The 18867-nt window shown below is 46.6% G+C and overlaps 1 protein-coding gene across 2 annotated transcripts in view; it reads right to left on the bottom strand.

The window, feature by feature from the left end:
• acsl4a (acyl-CoA synthetase long chain family member 4a) overlaps window positions 1-14027 on the bottom strand; it is an 83035-nt gene extending 69008 nt beyond the window's left edge. For both annotated transcript variants that reach the window (XM_086000174.1, XM_086000194.1), the window contains exon 1: window positions 13940-14027. The gene's annotated coding sequence lies outside the window, so the exon portion shown is untranslated. The remainder of the gene's footprint in view (window positions 1-13939) is intronic.
• Between the last annotated feature and the right edge of the window lie 4840 nt (window positions 14028-18867).

Genomic DNA, 18867 nt, shown 5'->3' with positions numbered 1-18867 from the left:
TGTGGGAGGCTAGCCAGGAGTGCATGGGAATAGTCCAGTCTAGAGTTAACAAAGGCATGGATGAGGGTTTCAGCAGCGGATGAGCTGAGGCAAGGACAGAGACGGGTGATGTTACGGAGCTGGAAATAGGCGGTCTTAGTTACGCCGCAGATATGTGGTCGGAAGCTCATTTTAGGGTCAAATATGACGCCAAGGTTGTGAACAGTGTGGTTGAGCCTCAGACAGATGTTAGGGAGAGGGATGGAGTCAGTGGCTCGGGAATGGAGTTTGTGGCGGGGACTGAAAACAATGGCTTCGGTCTTCCCAATATTTAATTGGAGAAAATTTCTGCTCATCCAGAACTGGATGTCTGACAATTTAGAGACCGCGGAGGGGTCGAGAGAAGTGGTGGCAAGGTAGAGCTGGGTGTCGTCAGCGTACATGGGGAAACTGACGCTGTGTTTTCGGATGATGTCGCCAAGGGGCAGCATGTAGATGAGAAATAGGAGGGGACCAAGGATAGATCCTTGGGGGACACAAGAGGTAACGATGTGAGAGCAGGAAGAGAAGCCATTGCAGGTGAACCAGAAGAAAAAGATGAAGCATCAGTGATGTACTTCCAAGTCAGGATGGTGTGTGACTTGGAGGTGGTGGTGTTCCCATGTGCTTGCTGCCCTTGTCCTTCAAGGTGAAAGAGTTCACGGGTTTGGGAGGTGCTGCCGAAGAAGCCTTGGCGAGTTGCTGCAGTGCATCTTGTAGATGGTACACACTGCAGCCATGGTACGCCGGTGGTGGAGGGAGTGAATGTTTAAGATGGTGGATGGAGTGCCAATCAAGCGGGCTGCTTTGTCCTGAATAGTGTCGAGCTTCTGGGGTGTTGTTGGGGCTGCACTCATCCAGGCAAGAGGAGAGTATTCCATCACACTCCTTACGCTTGTAGATGGTGGAAAGGCTTTGGGGAGTCAGAAGGCGAGACACTCACCGCAGAATACCCAGCCTCTGACCTGCTCTTGTTGCCACAGTATTTACGTGGCTGGTCCAGTTAAGCTTCTGGTCAAGGTGACCCCCAGGATGTTGATGGTGGGGGATTCAACGATGGTAATGCCATTGAATGTCAAGGGGCGGCGGTTACGACTCTCGCTTGTTGGAGATAGTCATTGCCTGGCACTTCCAACATCACAGCATGCCCTTACTAGCCATCAAAGTCGTTTTCACTTCACCACACTGTACAGATTGTCACACAATGATAGAATTGTTTAGCTCAGAATGGGTGAATGTATTTTGCAATAATTCACCATGGCGATTTAAAAAAACAGGATCTTCAAGTAGCTACGATCTGAAGTACAAAATAGTTGGGCAGGCACGCTACATCAATGCAACCAAGCAGGGTGGCTGCCCAGAAATATGACAAGAATTCCCTTTGGCGCAACACATTTAAAATGCTAATTAATGCTATTTGTCAGACGAAACTATAATGTCAGACTGTGAAAACAGGTATGCAATGATGCTACCATATGGGTAGATGCTGAGAAGATGTTTCCCATGACTGGGAAGTCTAGTACTAGGAATCAGTATCTCAGGATAAGGGGGTCGGCCATTTAGGACTGAGATGAGGAGAAATTTCTTCACATCTTTGGAATTCTCTACCCCAGAGGGCTGGGATGCTCAGTCATTGAGTATATTCAAGACTGAGATCGATAGGTTTTGGGACACTAAGGGAATCAAGGGATAGGGCAGGAAAGTGGAGTTGAGGTAGAAGATCAGCCAGGATCTGATTGAACGGCGGAGCAGGCTCCAGGGGCTGTATGGCCTACTCCTGCTCCTAATTCTTATGTTATGAGGAGGAAATTGGCAGTCAGAAGTCAGTTAGTCAAAGTGTGATCCTCTGGCATGTTGTTTGCTTGCCCATTCTAAAAGTAGCTCCGTGGGATAAATATCCCAGTTCTGGCCACCAGTCGTTAGTTCTGGCAGAAACACACCCGACTCCGAGAATGCCCATGGCTCGTATTCTACTTGTAACACCACAGCCCAAAAGGTTACAGGCGGCTTACCAGGATACCAAAGAGAAAGTCGATTCTTCCAATGGCACTCTACATTCCAAGCAGCTGAAAACGCACAGCTTTCTGAAAGAGGAATATTGACTCCTCGTGGGCTGAATCCGGTTCTTGTATTCTGTCTGTTAAAGTGGCCCGGTTGTGCAATCGTTTTCCCTTCATCAAGAAGCCAATAGATGTGATGGACATCCAACGTGCTCCAGTAAACAATTCACTATTGGGGTTAATCGTTAGACCTGGGTTGAGCAAACTCAAATATGCCAGAGAATAACATTGCAGGTTTCAGTTCAGAGAGTGTGTCTGCTCGTGGAAATTACCATCTAGCAATTTACACAACTTGCGTGTGGTACGGAAATCGCCAGATCCGGACACAAATCATTTGCAGCTTCCTTAGAGATTGCAGATTTAGGAAGGGGAGGATTTTCAAAAAGGCAAATATTTAAAAAAAAAGGGGGAATGTAACAACAGCAAAGTGCAGATTCACGTTAAAAGAAGATGCAATGACATGGTCAGTAATGCAGTATGTAATCATAGTACCAATTAAGTCCTGTGCTACAGTTAAAAAATCTCATTAAAATAGTTTGTGCTGCAACAAATCCAGTCCCTTCAGGGTGAACTTTTGCCTACTACAGCCAACGTAGCAATATCCAGCTAAAACGTTGGAAGCAATTTGATCCAAGAAGCAGTAAAGAGCCCCGCCTCCCAGATCCTTACTCCCCATTTATTCTAGGTCTTCACATTTTATTTGGGTACCTGTTTGAAGTAGACTAAGTAACGCTTTCTCATGCTTTTAAATTAAATTTCTGGCGCATAAACTAAAGCAAGACAAATTGGGCTCATTCAATACGTCATTAACATTGTTGTTCAAAGCATGGAGTTCACACCCATTCAACAAGTTTGCTTAGGTATAAATATATAAATGATTATTGGATGCAAATTTTCAGAAGCGGTCACTAGGTATAAATTGATGACACACAGGCAGGCACACACCTCACTTATCCTAGACCTTTTCAATGATTGTGCCTTGAATTCTGCAACACTGAAGCATAAATTTACAAAATAGATTTTGCCTTGAAAGCCAACTCTAACCTCCAGAGTGACAGACCGACAGATTAGAGCTTCAGCTAGCCTTGAACAGCTGGACTTAAGTTTCAGTATCAGTTGTCCTCGATACTGTAGCACGTGCCAAAAATTTAGAAAGCGCTAACACTGACTAAATCATCCGAAATTTATTGGTTTGCAGTGGGCTATATTGTGAAAGACAAAAATATATGAACATTTAGATTTACTGCAAGGAGCTCAGAGTTGTTCCGGTAACGCGAGGTGCCACAGAGCCAGTCCTGCCCTCTCTGGCTATGCAAAGCTTTCACACACTGGTGAAGGATATGCATAAAGCTCTGAAACCAGATAATGCTCATTTGAAGAGTCTAGATTTCTGCTTGTTCGCAAGAACTTGCATGGATGTAACTATTACAACAAATAAAAACTCCTCTATTAAAAGGCAGCAGAGTGGATCCAGGAGGAGTCTGCTGCTTCATAGTTCGGATGGTATAGTTTCACAACGCGTGTCCCCTCACATTACAGATTGTCTATAGTCTGCTTGGGGAGGAGTCCCAAGTCAGATGGAGGAACATAAGAAATAGGAGCAGGAATAGGCCACTTGGCCTCTCGAGCCTGCTCCGCCATTCAGGAAGATCATGGCTGATCTTGGGCTCAAAGCCACTTCCCTGCCCGCTCCCCATAAATCTTCACTCCCTTATCTTGCAAAAATCTGTATCTCCAGCTTAAAATGTATTTAATGACCCAGCCTCCATGGCTCTCTGGGGCAGAGAATTCCACAGATCTACGACCCTCGGAAGAAATTCCTCCTCATCTCAGTTCGAAAAGAGCGACCCTTTATTCTGAAACTACGCCCCCGAGTTCTAGATTCCCCCACGAGGGGAAACATCCTCTCTGCATCTACCCTGTCAAGCCCCCTCAGTATCATATGTTTCAATAAGATCACCTCTTGTTCTTCTAAATTCCAATGAGTATAGGCCCAACCTGCTCAGCCTTTCCTCATAAGTCAAACCCCTTCATCTCTGGGAGGGGGGGGGGGGGGATGAAAGTTAAAATGTCTTCAAGAACAATGTTAATAGTAACAGAACTAGTCAATTTGTACCAATCGAAAAACTCACAAAATGGTGCATGATGTGCATGGCAAGAGAAGGAAAGGGGGAAGAATCCGAAAGAATAAACACTCCCACATCACAGAACCTCACAGGGCCCTTGAATACATTCATCGGTTATAAACAAATTCATGCTGTAGCACACAATATCGAAGTACTGTATCAAATTACCAATGTTTGTGGGCCGTTTGTATACACACATTGCAGGAGCCTCATTTACTTAAGAGGCATTGGCCCAGAACTTCGGGTCTCCACGGGTGAGTACGCACAGGGTACTCACCCGTAGGCCCAATGGAAGTGCCGGTTTCGTGCATGCGCGGGAAACCAGAATTCCGTTCCCCTGAAAGAAGGGGTTCAGAAGTCGAATGCATGCGCAGGAGAGGCAGCGCGTGCGCATCGAACTTACGTTTTTTTTGCAGGTTTTCCCGGGAAGGTAAGTCTCCAGGATTTAGACATGTAAAAAGCAGTCGCAAGGCCTGCTTTTCACAAGGTAAGTGGTGAATTAATTAAAATTAAAACATTTTTTCCACAGGTTTATTATTTTTAAATACTTTAAAGAAAGGTAAGTTTATTTTTAGCCCCGTAAGAAAATGTAATTAATTTTTTCAAAAATTTTAATTGTTTAAAATAGTTATAGTTATTTTAAAAATGTGATTTTTTTTTTATTTTTTTTTTTATTTGAAGATTTAGTGATGTTTTGGGGCTTATAGTATTTATAGGTTTGACAGCTCTTCCTGTCAAACTTATGAATGAAGAATTCCCTGCTACCATTGGCTCTCCATGGCCCACGTGATCCCAGGGGACATATCGAACTAACTGCGCCCCCGGGATACGCAAGCACTGCGCGCCGGCAGTTGGAGCAGGCCCAGGATTGGAATCCCACGCGGGCCCACAGCTCAACGGCCGGCGCGCTAGGTAAGTGCAGGTCGGAGGCTTACACCCGCGGGAAGCCTCCGACCCGAAATTCTGGGCCATTAATCTTCGATACATTTGCCTAACATGTCACAATTATGAGTGATGGTGAGTGAGTCACCTCAAGTCATATTGCTCAAAAGGTTTACTCAACCATTGCTATTCTCTGGTACTGATGGATGGTTTTAACACATTAGCAGCAAATCCAGTTCAAGCAAATGCATAACCGGGTGAAGCAAGGTTCAACCGATTCAAAACAAATCAAGAGCTGACGAATCAAATAAGGTACGAGGTTAGACAATATGCAAGAATTTTTTTTTTTTTTTTTAATTCATTGATGGGATGTGGGCGTCGCTGGCTAGGCCTGCATTTAGTGCCCATCCCTAATCGCCCTTGAGAAGATGGTGGTGAGCCGCCTTCTTGAACCGCTGCAGTCCATATGGTGTAGGTACACCCACAATGCTGTTAGGAAGGGAGTTCCAGGATTTTGGCCCAGCGACAGTGAAGGAACGGCGATACAGGTCCAAGTCAGGATGGTGTGTGGCTTGGAGGGGAACTTGTAGGTGGTGATGTTCCCATGCGTCTGCTGCCCTTGTCCTTCTAAGTGGTAGAGGTCGCGGGTTTGGAAGGTGCTGTTGAAGGAGCTTTGGCGAGTTGCTGCAGTGCATCTTGCAGATGGTACACACTGCAGCCACAGTGCGTCAGTGGTGGAGGGAGTGAATGTTGAAGGTGGTGGATGGAGTGCCAATCAAGCGGGCTGCTTTATCCTGAATGGTGTCGAGCTGCACTCATCCAGGCAAGTGGAGAGTATTCCATCACACTCCTGACTTGTGCCTTGTAGATGGTGGAAAGGCTTTGGGGAGTCAGGAGGTGAGACACTCGTCACAGAATTCCCAGCCTCTGGCCTGCCCTTGTAGCCACAGTATTTATATGGCTGGTCCAGTTCAGTTTCTGATCAATGGTAACCCCCAGGATGTTGATAGTGGGGGATTCAGTGATGGTAATGCCATTGAATGTCAAGGGGAGATGCCTGTCACCACACCAACATTAAACTGGTGCCGGATAGTCAGAAAGCTAACCGAGGGGCAGAAAGTCCATTTACTGTAAGCAAACAACTGGTCAAAGAGTAAATGAACAACAGCGCCGTAAAATAAGATTGAATTTTTCACAGGACCACCATCACAAAATATGAGAAACAAGTCCAACTGTGAATAAGACACTCAGAAATGCAACACTCCAAAGAGCCAGCACATCAGGCTTTGGTCCTGAAATGGCTGTTCATTCTGTTTAAACGGCTCTTGAATTAAAGTGACAAACACCTTTACAAGCCTGACAGAGTCACAAAATCTTTGCTGCACCATTTACTTCAAGCTTTGTGGTAATGTACAAATGATGAACACTGTAACTGTACAAGGGCAACTGTAAGGTACCAATGGCTTACAAACTAATTACAACCTCAACTCTTGCACAGTGAACATTACTGACATGAAAAACTCGAGCACCAAGAGCTGCATTGCTGACAACCAAAATGGCAGGAGAATCCATTCGTGGCAACTTGAAGCAGAGCTATGTGGAAACGAGACAAACATGACAAGACCCAGATTATGATGTCTGTGATAAAAGAACCGCGTGTTCTGAGGATAGGGTTTTACTGAGCACTCTTCATAATCCTCCTGATTCCTCAGTGGGGAAAGACCCCACCCGTCGTCAGCCATGCGGATCAGGAAAGTCCTAGGTTGAAGTTAGCTCCGTTAGGGGGCCTACAAATTGCCTCTGCACTCCTGGGATTGGGAACGACTTCCATTTGTACAACGCCTTTAAATGTAGAAAAACATCCCAAGCTGTTTAACAGAGGCGTAGCAAAGAAATGGACACTGAACCGAAGAAGGATATTAGAAGGGGTGACCAAAATCTTGTTCAAAGGATTGCAAGGAGGGTCTGAAAGGATAAATGCGAGGCAGAGAGATTTAAGCAGGGCGTTCCAAAGTGTGATGCCGAGACAGCTGATGACACAATGACCAACGGTGGAGGGGATGGCAGAAAGGGAAATTGCACCAGTACCCAGAGGCAGAGGAATGGAGAAGCTGGGTTGGAGAAGGTTAGCGATCAGGAGGGGCATGGCCTCAAAAGGTTTTATACACTAAAGATGAGATTTTGAAATCTGAGGTTTTTGAGAAACAGAAGGCACTGTAGGTCAGCGAGGACAGGGTGATGAAGGAGTAGCACTTGGTGCAGGACAGGATACGGGCAGAGTTTTGGATGAGCTGAAGGTTACAGAGGGTGGAGAATGGGACGCCAGCCAGAGGAGCACCGGAAAAGTTGAATCTGGAGGCACAGACGAAGGTTTCATCAGCACATGGGCTGAAGTATTACACACAATGTACAGCACAGAAACAGGCCATGCAGCCCAACTGGTCTGTGCTGGTGTTTCTGCTCCACCAGAGCCTCCTCCCACCATCTCAGTCTAACCTTCTATTCCTTTCTCCCTCGTGCATCCCCTTAAATGCATCTATACTATTCACCTCAACCACTCCCTGTGGTAGTGAGTTCCACATTCTCACCACTCTCTGGGTAAAGAAGTTTCTCCTGAATTCCCGACTGGATTTATTGGTAACTATCTTACATTCCCGCCCCCTAGTTCTGGTCTCCACTACAAGTACAGGCAGAGCTGGGCAATCTTATGAAGGTGGAAATAGGCAGCCGTCATGATGGAAAAGATACAAAGAAAAGAAAGACTTGCATTTATATAGCGCCTTTTACAACCACCGGACTTCTCAAAGCGCTTTACAGCCAATGAAGTACTATTTGAAGTGTAGTCACAGCTGTAATGTAGGAAACACAGCAGCCAATTTGCACACAGCAAGATCCCACAACAGCAATGTGATAATGACCAGATAATCTGTTTTTTTATGTCGATTAGGGATAAATATTGGCCAGAACACCGGGGATATCTCCCCTGCTCTTCTTCGAAATAGTGCCATGGGATCCTTTACCTCCACCCGAGAGCGCAAACGGGGCCTTGGTTTAACATCTCCTCCGAAAGACAGCACCTCCGACAGTGCAGCACTCCCTCAGCACTGTACTAGAGTGTCAGCCTAGCTTTATGTGCTCAAGTACCTGGAATGGGACTTGAACCCACAACCTTTTGACTTAGAGGCAAGTGCGCTACCCAGAGCCACAGCTGAGACAGGGTCAGAACCTCAGCTGTAGGTTGGAATAATCTGGTTCAGCCTGAGACAGTGGCCAGGGAGGGGGGTGGGATCAATGGCTGGCAAGGGTACGGCGTTGGTGGCAGGAGCGGCAGACAATGGAGTCAGTCTTTCCAATCTTTAATGAAGAAAATTGCAGCTGCCTCAAGACGTGATGTCAAATCAGCAGTCTGACAACACAGAGGCAGTGGAGAGGGCGAGTGAGGTAGAGCTTGATGTTACTGATGTACAAGTGGATGTTGACCCCATGTCTGTGAATGATGTCGCCAATGGACAGCATGTAGATAAGGAAGATCCCTCGGGAACTAATTGTGCAGTCCTGAGAAGAGGAGCTACTGTAAAGATACCCTGGCTATGAACGAGGGCAACCCAACTGAGTTGAAGAAGAAAGGCGATGCTATGGAGGATGATGGAGTGCTCAACGATGTCAAAGGCTGCAGGTAGTTTCACATGGGATAATGCACCACAGACACAGAGCATGTCAGTTGTCTATAGATTAGGCCCATTTCGGCACATGGCAGGGCAGAATGCTGATTGGGCAGATTCAAATGGAGTTGCGGGAAGAGGGGCATGGACTTTGGAGGGAAGAGACGTTGGAGATGGGGTGGCAGTTTGCAAGGACAGAGGTGTCAAGGGTGCGCTTTTTTGAAGGGGTGAGGTGAAGACAGCGGTTTTGAAAGGGAGGGCATAGCACCTGAGGAGAGGCAACCATTTACATTGTCAGCTAGCATGGAGGCCAGGCAGGGAAGTTGGGTGATCAACACTTTACTAGGAATGGGGGTCTAGGAAGCAGGAAGTGGGTCTCGTAGACAAGATGATCTCCGAGAGGGCATGAGGGGAGAGAGAGAAACCAGAGAACGCACGGAGTCAAGACTAGGGCAGGAAGGTAGATTTGACTTGCTGGGCAGTGGGGGGTTAGGGCTAGCAGAGGCAGCTAAACAGATGGTCTCAACAAGGAAGAAGTTCATGAGCTCCTCACACATGCTGGAGAGAAGGGAGTGGTTGGTTGTAAGGAACAGAAGGTGGGGGGTTTCTTTGCTCTCCAGGAGGAGCCCTGGAGTAGTGGGTGGCTTTGACGGAGAACAGCGAGATTGCGCTGGATGTGGTTCAGCCAGACCTAGTAGTGGACCGTTAAATCAGTTGCGTGCTAGATATCCTCAAGTTTGTGCTGCTTGGGACTTGAGACACCAAAGATGGGGGCCATACTCGGAGGAATGATGAGGGCGAGATAGAGTACAGGTTTCACTGGGGTCCAGGACATGAAAGGTGATGGTGAGGAAGTGACTGAGGAGAGAGCTGCAGAAGTATTGTGGAAGGCCAAAAGGCGAGGCAATTGGGACTTGGAAAACATTCCTGATTATTGTTGGAAAGGATGTGTGTGAATGTTGGGCGAGGGCAACACTGCACTCAGCGGTGATGTCCCCCAGACTTAAATTACCCGCCAAGCCGCAGTGTTGGCTTACACCCAAAAATGGGATTTGGATGAAGTAGCAGAGAATGGGCAGCACCTGTGGAACCACAGCCCTCAACCGAGTCAGCACCTTCAGTAAAACTGCTTGGAGTAGAAAGTTGTAGTTGAATCTTGAAGCCTAGATGAAGACCCACAAACTCGAGCTGCACACTTGCTGATTACTCAGTCACCCTTTGACAAAATTGCATATTGTTCAGATCACAGCTGTTCATTTTCAGGAAGAATGCCCGGGACAGATGATCAGGAAGACTTGTTGCAGGTCCCATATTGCTGAATAGAGCTAATCGAGCTGGCTGAGCCTTCTAATATTACACTTGGCACCTCAAGATGTCCACAAAGACCCAAACCCGAGCCAAATAATAAACTACCAACTCTAGAGGGGAATTCTCCCCGGTGTCCTGGGGCCAATATTTATCCCTCAAACCAACATAACAAAAACAGATTATCTGGTCAATCATCACATTGCTGTTTGTGGGACTTTGCTGTGCGCAAATTGGCTGCCGCGTTTCCCACATTACAACAGTGACTATGCTTCAAAAGTACTGCATTGGCTGTAAAGCGCTTTGAGACGTCCGGTGCTCGTGAAAGGCGCTATAGAAATGCAAGTCTTTCTTTTCATAGGTTGATTTTAAGGCCATCAGCTCAGCCATTGACCTTTTGCTCTCAGTTTATATTATTGGAGAAACATATAACACACAAAGAATACCTAGAAATTACAACACAGAAACAGGCCATTCAGCCCAACGTTAGCATTTACCCTCCACACCAGCAAATACTTCGAACATTTACCCAGCCTATTCCTCCTATATCCTTTCAATCCCTTTTCCTTCATCCACCTACCCAATCTAATCTTGACTGTCGGCATTGCTTCTGCTTCAACCACGGAGCATGGAAGTGAATTCCACAGCCTCACAACTCTGTGCAAAGAAGATTTTCTATTCTAAATCTCATTTAATCTTGAGTCCCTTGTTCTTTCCCCCCTCAACGACTGGAAGCAGTCTTCTATCTACTGTCCCCGCCTTTCATAACTTTAAACACTTCTATCATAATCGCCCTATAATCTGCATTCTTCTAATGAAAAAAGACCAAGTTTTTCTTCATACCTGGCAATATTCTAAGTTGTGGAATTCATCCCACGCCTTTCTCCTCCTTTAAGACGCTCCTTAAAACCTACCTCTGCCTTCCTGTGCCAACGTCGTCTTCTTTGGCTGGGTGTCAATGTTTGTCTGATTCCTGTGAAGCGCCTTGGGGCGTTTTACTACACAAATGCAAGTTGTTAATGTGGCGAATTTTCATTGCACTCTCTCGAAACTGTGTCTCTAGCTAGTGAGTCGGTAACCAGAAGTCACAGATTTAAAATAACCGACAAAAAAACTAGAGGGGAAATTAGGAGAATGTTTTGCTTCCCCCACCCCTCGGGTTGTTAAGATCTGGAATGCATCACCTGTAAGAGTGGCGGAAGCAGATTCCACAGGAATGTTCAAGCAATTGGACATGTACTCGATCAGTGAGAATGGCGATTAAAAACTCTACCTACCCAAAATGCAAATTAAAAAGTGCAAAGGACATCTTCAAACTATGTCCAGCAGCTCGAATGTTGTTATTTCAGTCCAGTTTCCAATCCATAAATCCACACTAATTTGGACGAAGGACTAATTTTCAGTTATTGGGGGGAAAAAGCTGGGGTGTGGGACTAACTGGACAGCTCTTGCAAAGAGCCGGCACAGGCACGACGGGCTGAATGGCCTCCTCCTGTACCGTAAGATTCTATGATACTAAAGGCTAATATCAGTCTTATTTGAAGTTTTATATCGGATCATCACTATCGCCTGCCTAAAACTAATGAATTCTAGATTTTTACAGCCTTATCAACCTGATTAGAAGCAACAATCATACACACATCCAATATTCCCAATGCTGCTCTGACTGACCACCATAGACAGAAGAATATATACGAATAGGCCAAAATAAAAGGGTAAATTTAAAGTGCAGAGGATTTTTTTTTGGGGTGGGGGGGGGGGGCGGTGGTGAAGAGGAGAGGCGGAAAAGGGAAAATGTAATTTAACCTTTTCAATTTAAAATGGCTTTTGAAACCCCAACTACAAAAACTACAAGGGAGAGGAAACTACAAAAACTACAAGGGAGAGGAAACAATGAACACTTCTCAAAAATGTCAAATAATGTGCTCATCAGCCAATGATGACTCAATGGGAGTCTTCAACAGGAACCATCATCCTGTTTCTATGCTCACGAGCACGTAGCACTGGGAGTAATAGTGAGATCACTATCCTTGGGGTCCTGTTTTTCCTAGCTCCTGAAACTCTGCCTGAAGGACCTCAACATTTTTTCGACCTAGGTCATTGGTTCCAATATGGACCACGACTTCTGGCTGTTCCCCTTCTCCTCACAGAATATCCTGCATCCGCTCTGTGGTACCCTTTACCCTGGCACCAGGGAGACAACATACCAGGAGATCATGATGAGGATAGTTATAGGCTCCAGGATGACAGACAGGGATGGTAAAATGGGCAGAAGCTGAAATATGTAAAGTCATTAGAAAGGGTAGAGAGGAGGTTTACCAAGATGTTACCAGGGATGAGAGACTTCAGTTACGAGGTGAGGTTCGACAAGGTCAGGACTGTTCTCCTTGGAACAGAGAAGGTTAAGAGGTGACCTAATCGAGGTTTTCAAGATGAGAGGTTTGGATAGAGTAAACAGGGAAAAAAAATTCCCTCTGGCAATGGGTCAATAACTAGACGCCTGGAAAAAGATCTAGAGGGGAGATGAGGAGAAATTTTTTCCACTCAGTTGTCAGGATCGGGAACGCTCTACCTGAAAAGGTGATGAAAGTTGATTCCATCAATAAATTTAAAAGGGAGTTGGACAGGTACTTGAGGATGACGAACTTACAGGGTTACAGACAGAAAGCCAGGGATGTGGGACTAAGTAAGACTGCTCTTACAAAGAGCCAGCACAGGCATGACGGGCCAAATGGCCGCCTTCTGCGTTGTAAGTTTCTCTGATTCTTTTATGAGGAACAGAATAAGTCAAAGCTCGCCACGTAAAATGCTAGATTTAAAGCCTTAAATAGCTTCGCCCAGTAATATGCATACAGGTTATAACTAAACTGCACAGTCAGTATGTTGCCCGCTTGTGTGCAGCTCTGGCACAGTATGGGCAGAATGTGTACCCAGCTCTGGCACAGAAAGACTTGCATTTATGTTGCGCCTTTCACTACCTCAGCACATCTCAAAGCACTTTACAGCCAATGAAGTATTTTTGAAGTGGAGTCACTGCTGTAATGTGGGAAACACGGCAGCCAATTTGCCCACAGCAAGCTCCCACAAACAACAATGTGAAAATACCCAGATAATATGTTTTTTCGTGATGTTGGTTGAGAGAGACATATTGGCCAGGACACTGGGGGATAACTCACCGGCTCTTCTTCGAAATAGTGCCGCGGGATCTTATATGTAAAGCTGAGAGAGCGCACAGACAGGGCCCTCGGTTCAACATCTCATCCGAAAGATGGGCACCTCCGACAGTACAGCACTCCCTCAGCGCCGCGTCAGCCTGGATTTCTGTGCTGGGGTCCCTGGAGTGGGGACTATGAACCCACAACCTTCTGACTCAAGGGGCGAGAATGTGCTACCCACTGAGTCACAGCTGACCCAGCATGGGCGGAATGCATCAGTTGGCCCAGTGCAGAAGAACGTGGCCCCGAGTTTGCTCCTCCCGCAGCCGGGAGGGTTTGTTGGGCGCCTGGTGCCGGCTGACCAGAGATTACCCAATCAGTCATCAGTAGCACAGCGAGCAAGTCCTTCAGGATCAAGCTCAGCTAATGCAGATCTGGCCTGAGATGACGTGCACGTATGCGCAATGATATCCCACGTCACATTTCTTTCTAAACTTGACCAGTTTTATATATTCTTTAATGTATATTTTTTTTAATAAATAAAATTCGCACATTTTCTGCTCTAACAGACCCTGAGCCTCCATAGGCGACACCCGGATATCTCCTCACAACCTTCAGTGAGGTGAAATACATGACAAAAATTTCCACTATTTAATAAATTTTAAAAAACTAAAGGCGCGGTTAATGAACTTGGCCGGCGAGGATGTGAGAATGCTGTTTGCGCGCCTTACCTGGAGCCGCTGCCCTCCCTCCACACGCTGCCGCCAGAGTGAAGCAGCAGCGACAGAGAGTCAACGACCGCCAGTAACCTCTAACCCCTCCCCCCCTCCCCGCGAGAGGGGAAACCCCGGAAACACGGGCTCACGTCATCTGATTCGATTCTCCCCCGCCAATAGCAGGGCAGCTCGCGTTAGCCCCGCCCTGGCCACGTCGGAACTGCAGTTCCTGGTCTTGTGGGCAATGCAGATCCTTCAAGTTACACGCACAGGGAGGAGAGACGAACCAGTCGTTCAATTTGACCTGCAAATGTCTTTTTTTTTGGATGAAGCTCACTGTTTAAAAAAAAAGCATACCCCCCCACCCCTGTCTTTAAACGGGCTTTGCAATACTCAATGTGAATCTCCCCAGTATGTGCCATCTACATCCCAAACACTTGTTATGTTTTTTACTGGGTTGTTTAACCTACAGCTAAATAAATATTTTTCCCCACATACATTATATTAGCCATGGTATTTGTACAGAGAGCTTTGCTTCTGTCAACATCTCTGGTAACTCAGCAGCTGTCATTTAATGACTGTATAATCAGAGGGACAGCCTTGTATACAGACGTACGATAGCAAAATACTGCGGATGCTGCAAATCCGAAATAACAACAGAAAATGCTGGAAAAACTCAGCAGGCCAGGCAACATTCGTTGAGAGAGAAATAGAGTCAACGTTTCAGGTCGAAACCCTTCGTCAAGACTGAAAAAGCATATCATGGGCAATTCCGGGATTTTGAGAAGAGGGAGCTGTAAAGTCCGCGCCTCAATAATACACGGACTTCGGGAGAACAGTTTAACAGGTACTTTACTGAACAAGAGGCAGCTTGAAACTGAAACTACAGAAGCCTGCTAGGGCCTTTTATACAGGGGTGGTCACTGCCGGTACTGCAGTCTAAGACCAGTTATTCCCTTAAAGGTACATACACAACAATTCCTCCCCTTTTAGATAAACAGTACATAACATTCATTTAACAACTAAATAATAACTAATTACAATTACAATTTCCTCAGTAATATATACATCAACTGAAATAGTCATTTATAAGTTCAGTCTTTGAGGAGGCTTCCTGATCCGGACTGGATAGCGCCTTTCTCGAGTATCCTGTTCTGGCGGTGGAGTCAATTCTGGCTCATTGTCATTGGTTGGTTCGTCAGCTTCCAATACCCCTGCTTCTGAGGTAGACGCAATCTGTACTTCGGGCTCATTACCAGGTGCACATGCTTGTGTACAGGTTTGGCTTGTTCCTGTGACTCTAGAATCTGGTCAGCATGGCGTCCCACGATGCTCTCTCCAACGTCCACTGTGTACATTAGTGGTCCCTGCTGTGTGCACATCGTGCCTGGCTGCCATTTTTCTGTTCAGTAGTCGCGGGCCAAGACTGGTTGCCCTATCTTGAAGCTGCTGGTTGGCTTCTCATTTATGTGCTGGAACTGCTTATCCTCAACATCTCGTCTTATGTTTGGTTTGAGCAAATCCAAGCGACATCTTAGTCTCCGGTTGAAAAACAGTACGGCTGGAGTTTTGTTGGTTACTGCATGTGTCGCATTCCGGTAAGCAAACAGAAAGTTATCCACCTTGTGTTGCAGTGGTATGTCGTCATTATACATTGCCTTTATGGCCTTTTTAAAGGTCTGAACAAACCTCTCAGCCAATCCATTTGTGGCTGGATGATATGGGGCAGGTGTGTAATGTTTCACCCCATTATTCTTCAGGAACCTCCGGAAATCCTCAGACACAAACTATGGGCCATTGTCGGAACAGATCTGTTCTGGCAACCCATTCCTGGCAAAGATGGTCCTTAGGACTGCAATAGTTTTCTCCGTGGTGGTGGAGGACATTTTAATGACCTCTGGCCATTTCAAATGGGCGTCCACAGCGATTAGAAACATTGAGTCCATAAATGGACCAGCGAAATCAATGTGTACCCGTTGCCATGGAGATGAGGGCCACTCCCATGGATGTAGCGGGGCCTGTGGTGGAGCGTTTTGGACCTTCTGGCATCCTGTGCATCTCTTGGTTATATCCTCGATTTCTTTATCGATTCCCGGCCACCACACAAACGCCCTGGCTAGGCTCTTCATTTTTACCCCTCCCAGATGACCCTCGTGAAGCTCATTGAGTACTCTATCTCTCAACTTGGGTGGAATTACCACTCGGGATCCACACATCAAGGTTCCCCGGCACACTGACAGCTGTTCCCTCCTTGGCGAGAATGCTGGCAACAGTGAGTTGCCATATGCTGGCCATCCCTTCACCGTCAAATCATAGACCTGAGAGAGTGTCGGGTCATTTAGGGTTTCCTTCTCAATACTTGCATTTGTAACAGGCAAACATTCAACTATGGTCGCATGGAATATCTCCACCGGGTCCACTGCAGGTGCTTCTTCCGCCGTAGGCAACGGTAGGCACGACAGCCCATCAGCGTTTCCATGTTGTTTCGTACCTTTGTACTCTATGTCATACTGATGTGCCCCTAGAAAAAGTGACCATCTTTGCAGCTGTTGCGCCGTCATCACCGGAACGCCCTTCTTTGGGTTAAAAATTGAGACCAGGGGTTGATGATCAGTCAGTAGAGTGAATTTCTGCCCGTGCAGATAGTGATTGAACTTCTTCACCCCCCACACCAGGCTGAGGGCCTCCCTGTCAATCTGGGCGTAGTTACGCTCGGCTGAGGTTAGCGAGCGCAATGCAAAGGCTATTGGCCTCTCTGAACCGTCACGGAATTTGTGTGACAGCACCGCTCCAATGCCGTAAGGTGATGCATCACATGCCAACCGAATCGGTAGTGTTGGGTTGTAGTGGGCCAATACTTCTTTTGAAGTGATTTGGCATGTACATTCCTGAAAGGCACGCTTACACTCATCACTCCATTTCCATGTTACACCAGTTTGAAGGAGGGCGTTCAGTGGGTGCAGAATTGTAGATAAATTCGGCAAGAACTTATGGTAGAAGTTCACCAACCCGAGGAACGACCTCAGTTGCGACACATTTTCTGGTGCTGGAGCCTTGACTACAGCCTCAATCTTGTCCGGCGACTTATGCAACCCTTCCTCATCAATCATGTGGCCACAATACGAGATTTGTCGCCTGAAGAACTCGCATTTGGGACGGTTGGCTCGTAGCCCATATTCCTGCAATCTCGTGAGCACCTGTTCCAGGTTGGCATGGTGTTCATTGTCATTTTCGCCCGTAACCAGGATGTCGTCCAAATAACACTGGGTCCCCGGGATCCCTTGCAGGACTTGTTCCATTGCCCTCTGCCACATAGCCGGGGCCGATGCTACCCCAAATACCAGTCGATTTTACTGGTAAAGGCCTTTGTGAGTGTTTATCGTGAGGTATTTCCTAGATGCTTCTTCCACCTCCATTTGTAGATACGCTTGAGCCAGGTCAATCTTTGTAAAACGTTTCCCTCCAGATAGTGAGGCGAAAATATCTTCTATCCGTGGAAGCGGATACTGTACTGTGTGCAGGACTGGGTTCACAGTCACCTTGAAGTCCACACAGATGCGAACCTTCCTTGGCTCCCCAGGCGTGCTGCTCAATGCTTTCTTCATTACAGGAACGATGGGTGTGGCCCACTCGCTCCAGTCCACCTTAGACAGCACCCCCGAACGCTCCAGACTCTCCAGTTCAGCTTCCACAGCTGGGCGTATCGCGTATGGCACCGGTCTGGCCTTGAAACATTTTGGGGTTGCGTTATCCTCGATCTTTATGGTTGCCTTTACTCCTTTTAGAGTCCCAAGTCCTTGTTGGAACACCTCTTCCGCGTCAGATAGAATTTGTGACAGACGTCCAGGTGCGACGTCATCATCTTTTTTGTCAGTCACAGTTAGTGCCAAAATGGAATGCCAATCCAATTGTAGTCTTCGGATCCATTCACGTCCCAATAATGGTGGTCCTCCATCTCGTAGTATATACATGTATAGTTTCTGTGTTTCCTTTCCGTTATATTCAACTGGCACCCTTATTTTTCCTCTGGGGTAGACCTTTTGCCCCGTGTATGTCTTCAATACAATGGACGTGTCCTTTAAGGGTATGTGTGAGAATATCCGCTCATAGTCTCGTCGATTCATGACAGTTAGGGCTGATCCTGTGTCCAATTCCATCTTCACTGGGGACCCTGCTATCATGAGGGTGACCCAGATGGTTCGGTGATCTTCTTTTGCGATCACGTTGTGTAACTTTAAACAACTTAGTCGCCTGCTCCCGGAGTCCTTATCACTCTCCTGATCTTCTGAACTACTATCTGTCAGTTTCTTTACTTTCCTGTACTGTTCCTTAGTAGTTCTTGTCGTGTTGGTCTTCTTTCCCGACCTGCAGACTCTTGCTATATGTCCCATTTTCCCGCATTGCCTGCATATTTTGTCTTTAAACCAGCAGTCCTTCTGCTCATGGGTTGTTCTGCCGCAGCGATAGCACTTTTCGGCTCCATACGCCATTTTGTTAGCGCTGTATTCTTGTGGTTTGTGTTGTATTTCCGCAGCTCCCCGCGCTGCTGCTTCGTAGGATACTGCCACGCTGAAAGCCTGTTCTAGCGTCAGGTCCTTTTTTGAAAGTAGTCATTTCTGGATTCCTTCACTCTGGAGCCCGCAGACAAACTTATCCCGTAAGGTGTCTGCCAGTCCTGCTCCGAACTGGCAGTGCTTCGATAACTTCCGTAGTTCCGTAAGATAGTCAGCATTGCTCTCATCTTTGTGCTGGTTTCTTTTATGGAACTTGAATCTTTCTGCTATCAGCAGTGGTGTAGGGCTTAGGTGTTCCTGTAAGATATGAACAATCTCCTCAAAACTTTTCTCCATTGGTTTAGCTGGGGTAATTAAATTCCGCAATAGGCCGTACGTACTCGCACCCATCAGATTTAATAATACCGACTCCCTCTTTCCATCAGCCAC

Source organism: Somniosus microcephalus, chromosome 1 (genome assembly GCF_052327205.1).
Source record: "Somniosus microcephalus isolate GS21.2 chromosome 1, FLI_Smic_1.0, whole genome shotgun sequence".
NCBI lineage: Eukaryota > Metazoa > Chordata > Chondrichthyes > Squaliformes > Somniosidae > Somniosus > Somniosus microcephalus.
The sequence above is the reverse complement of the archived record's forward strand: the minus strand, read 5'-3'. Positions and strand labels throughout refer to the sequence as shown.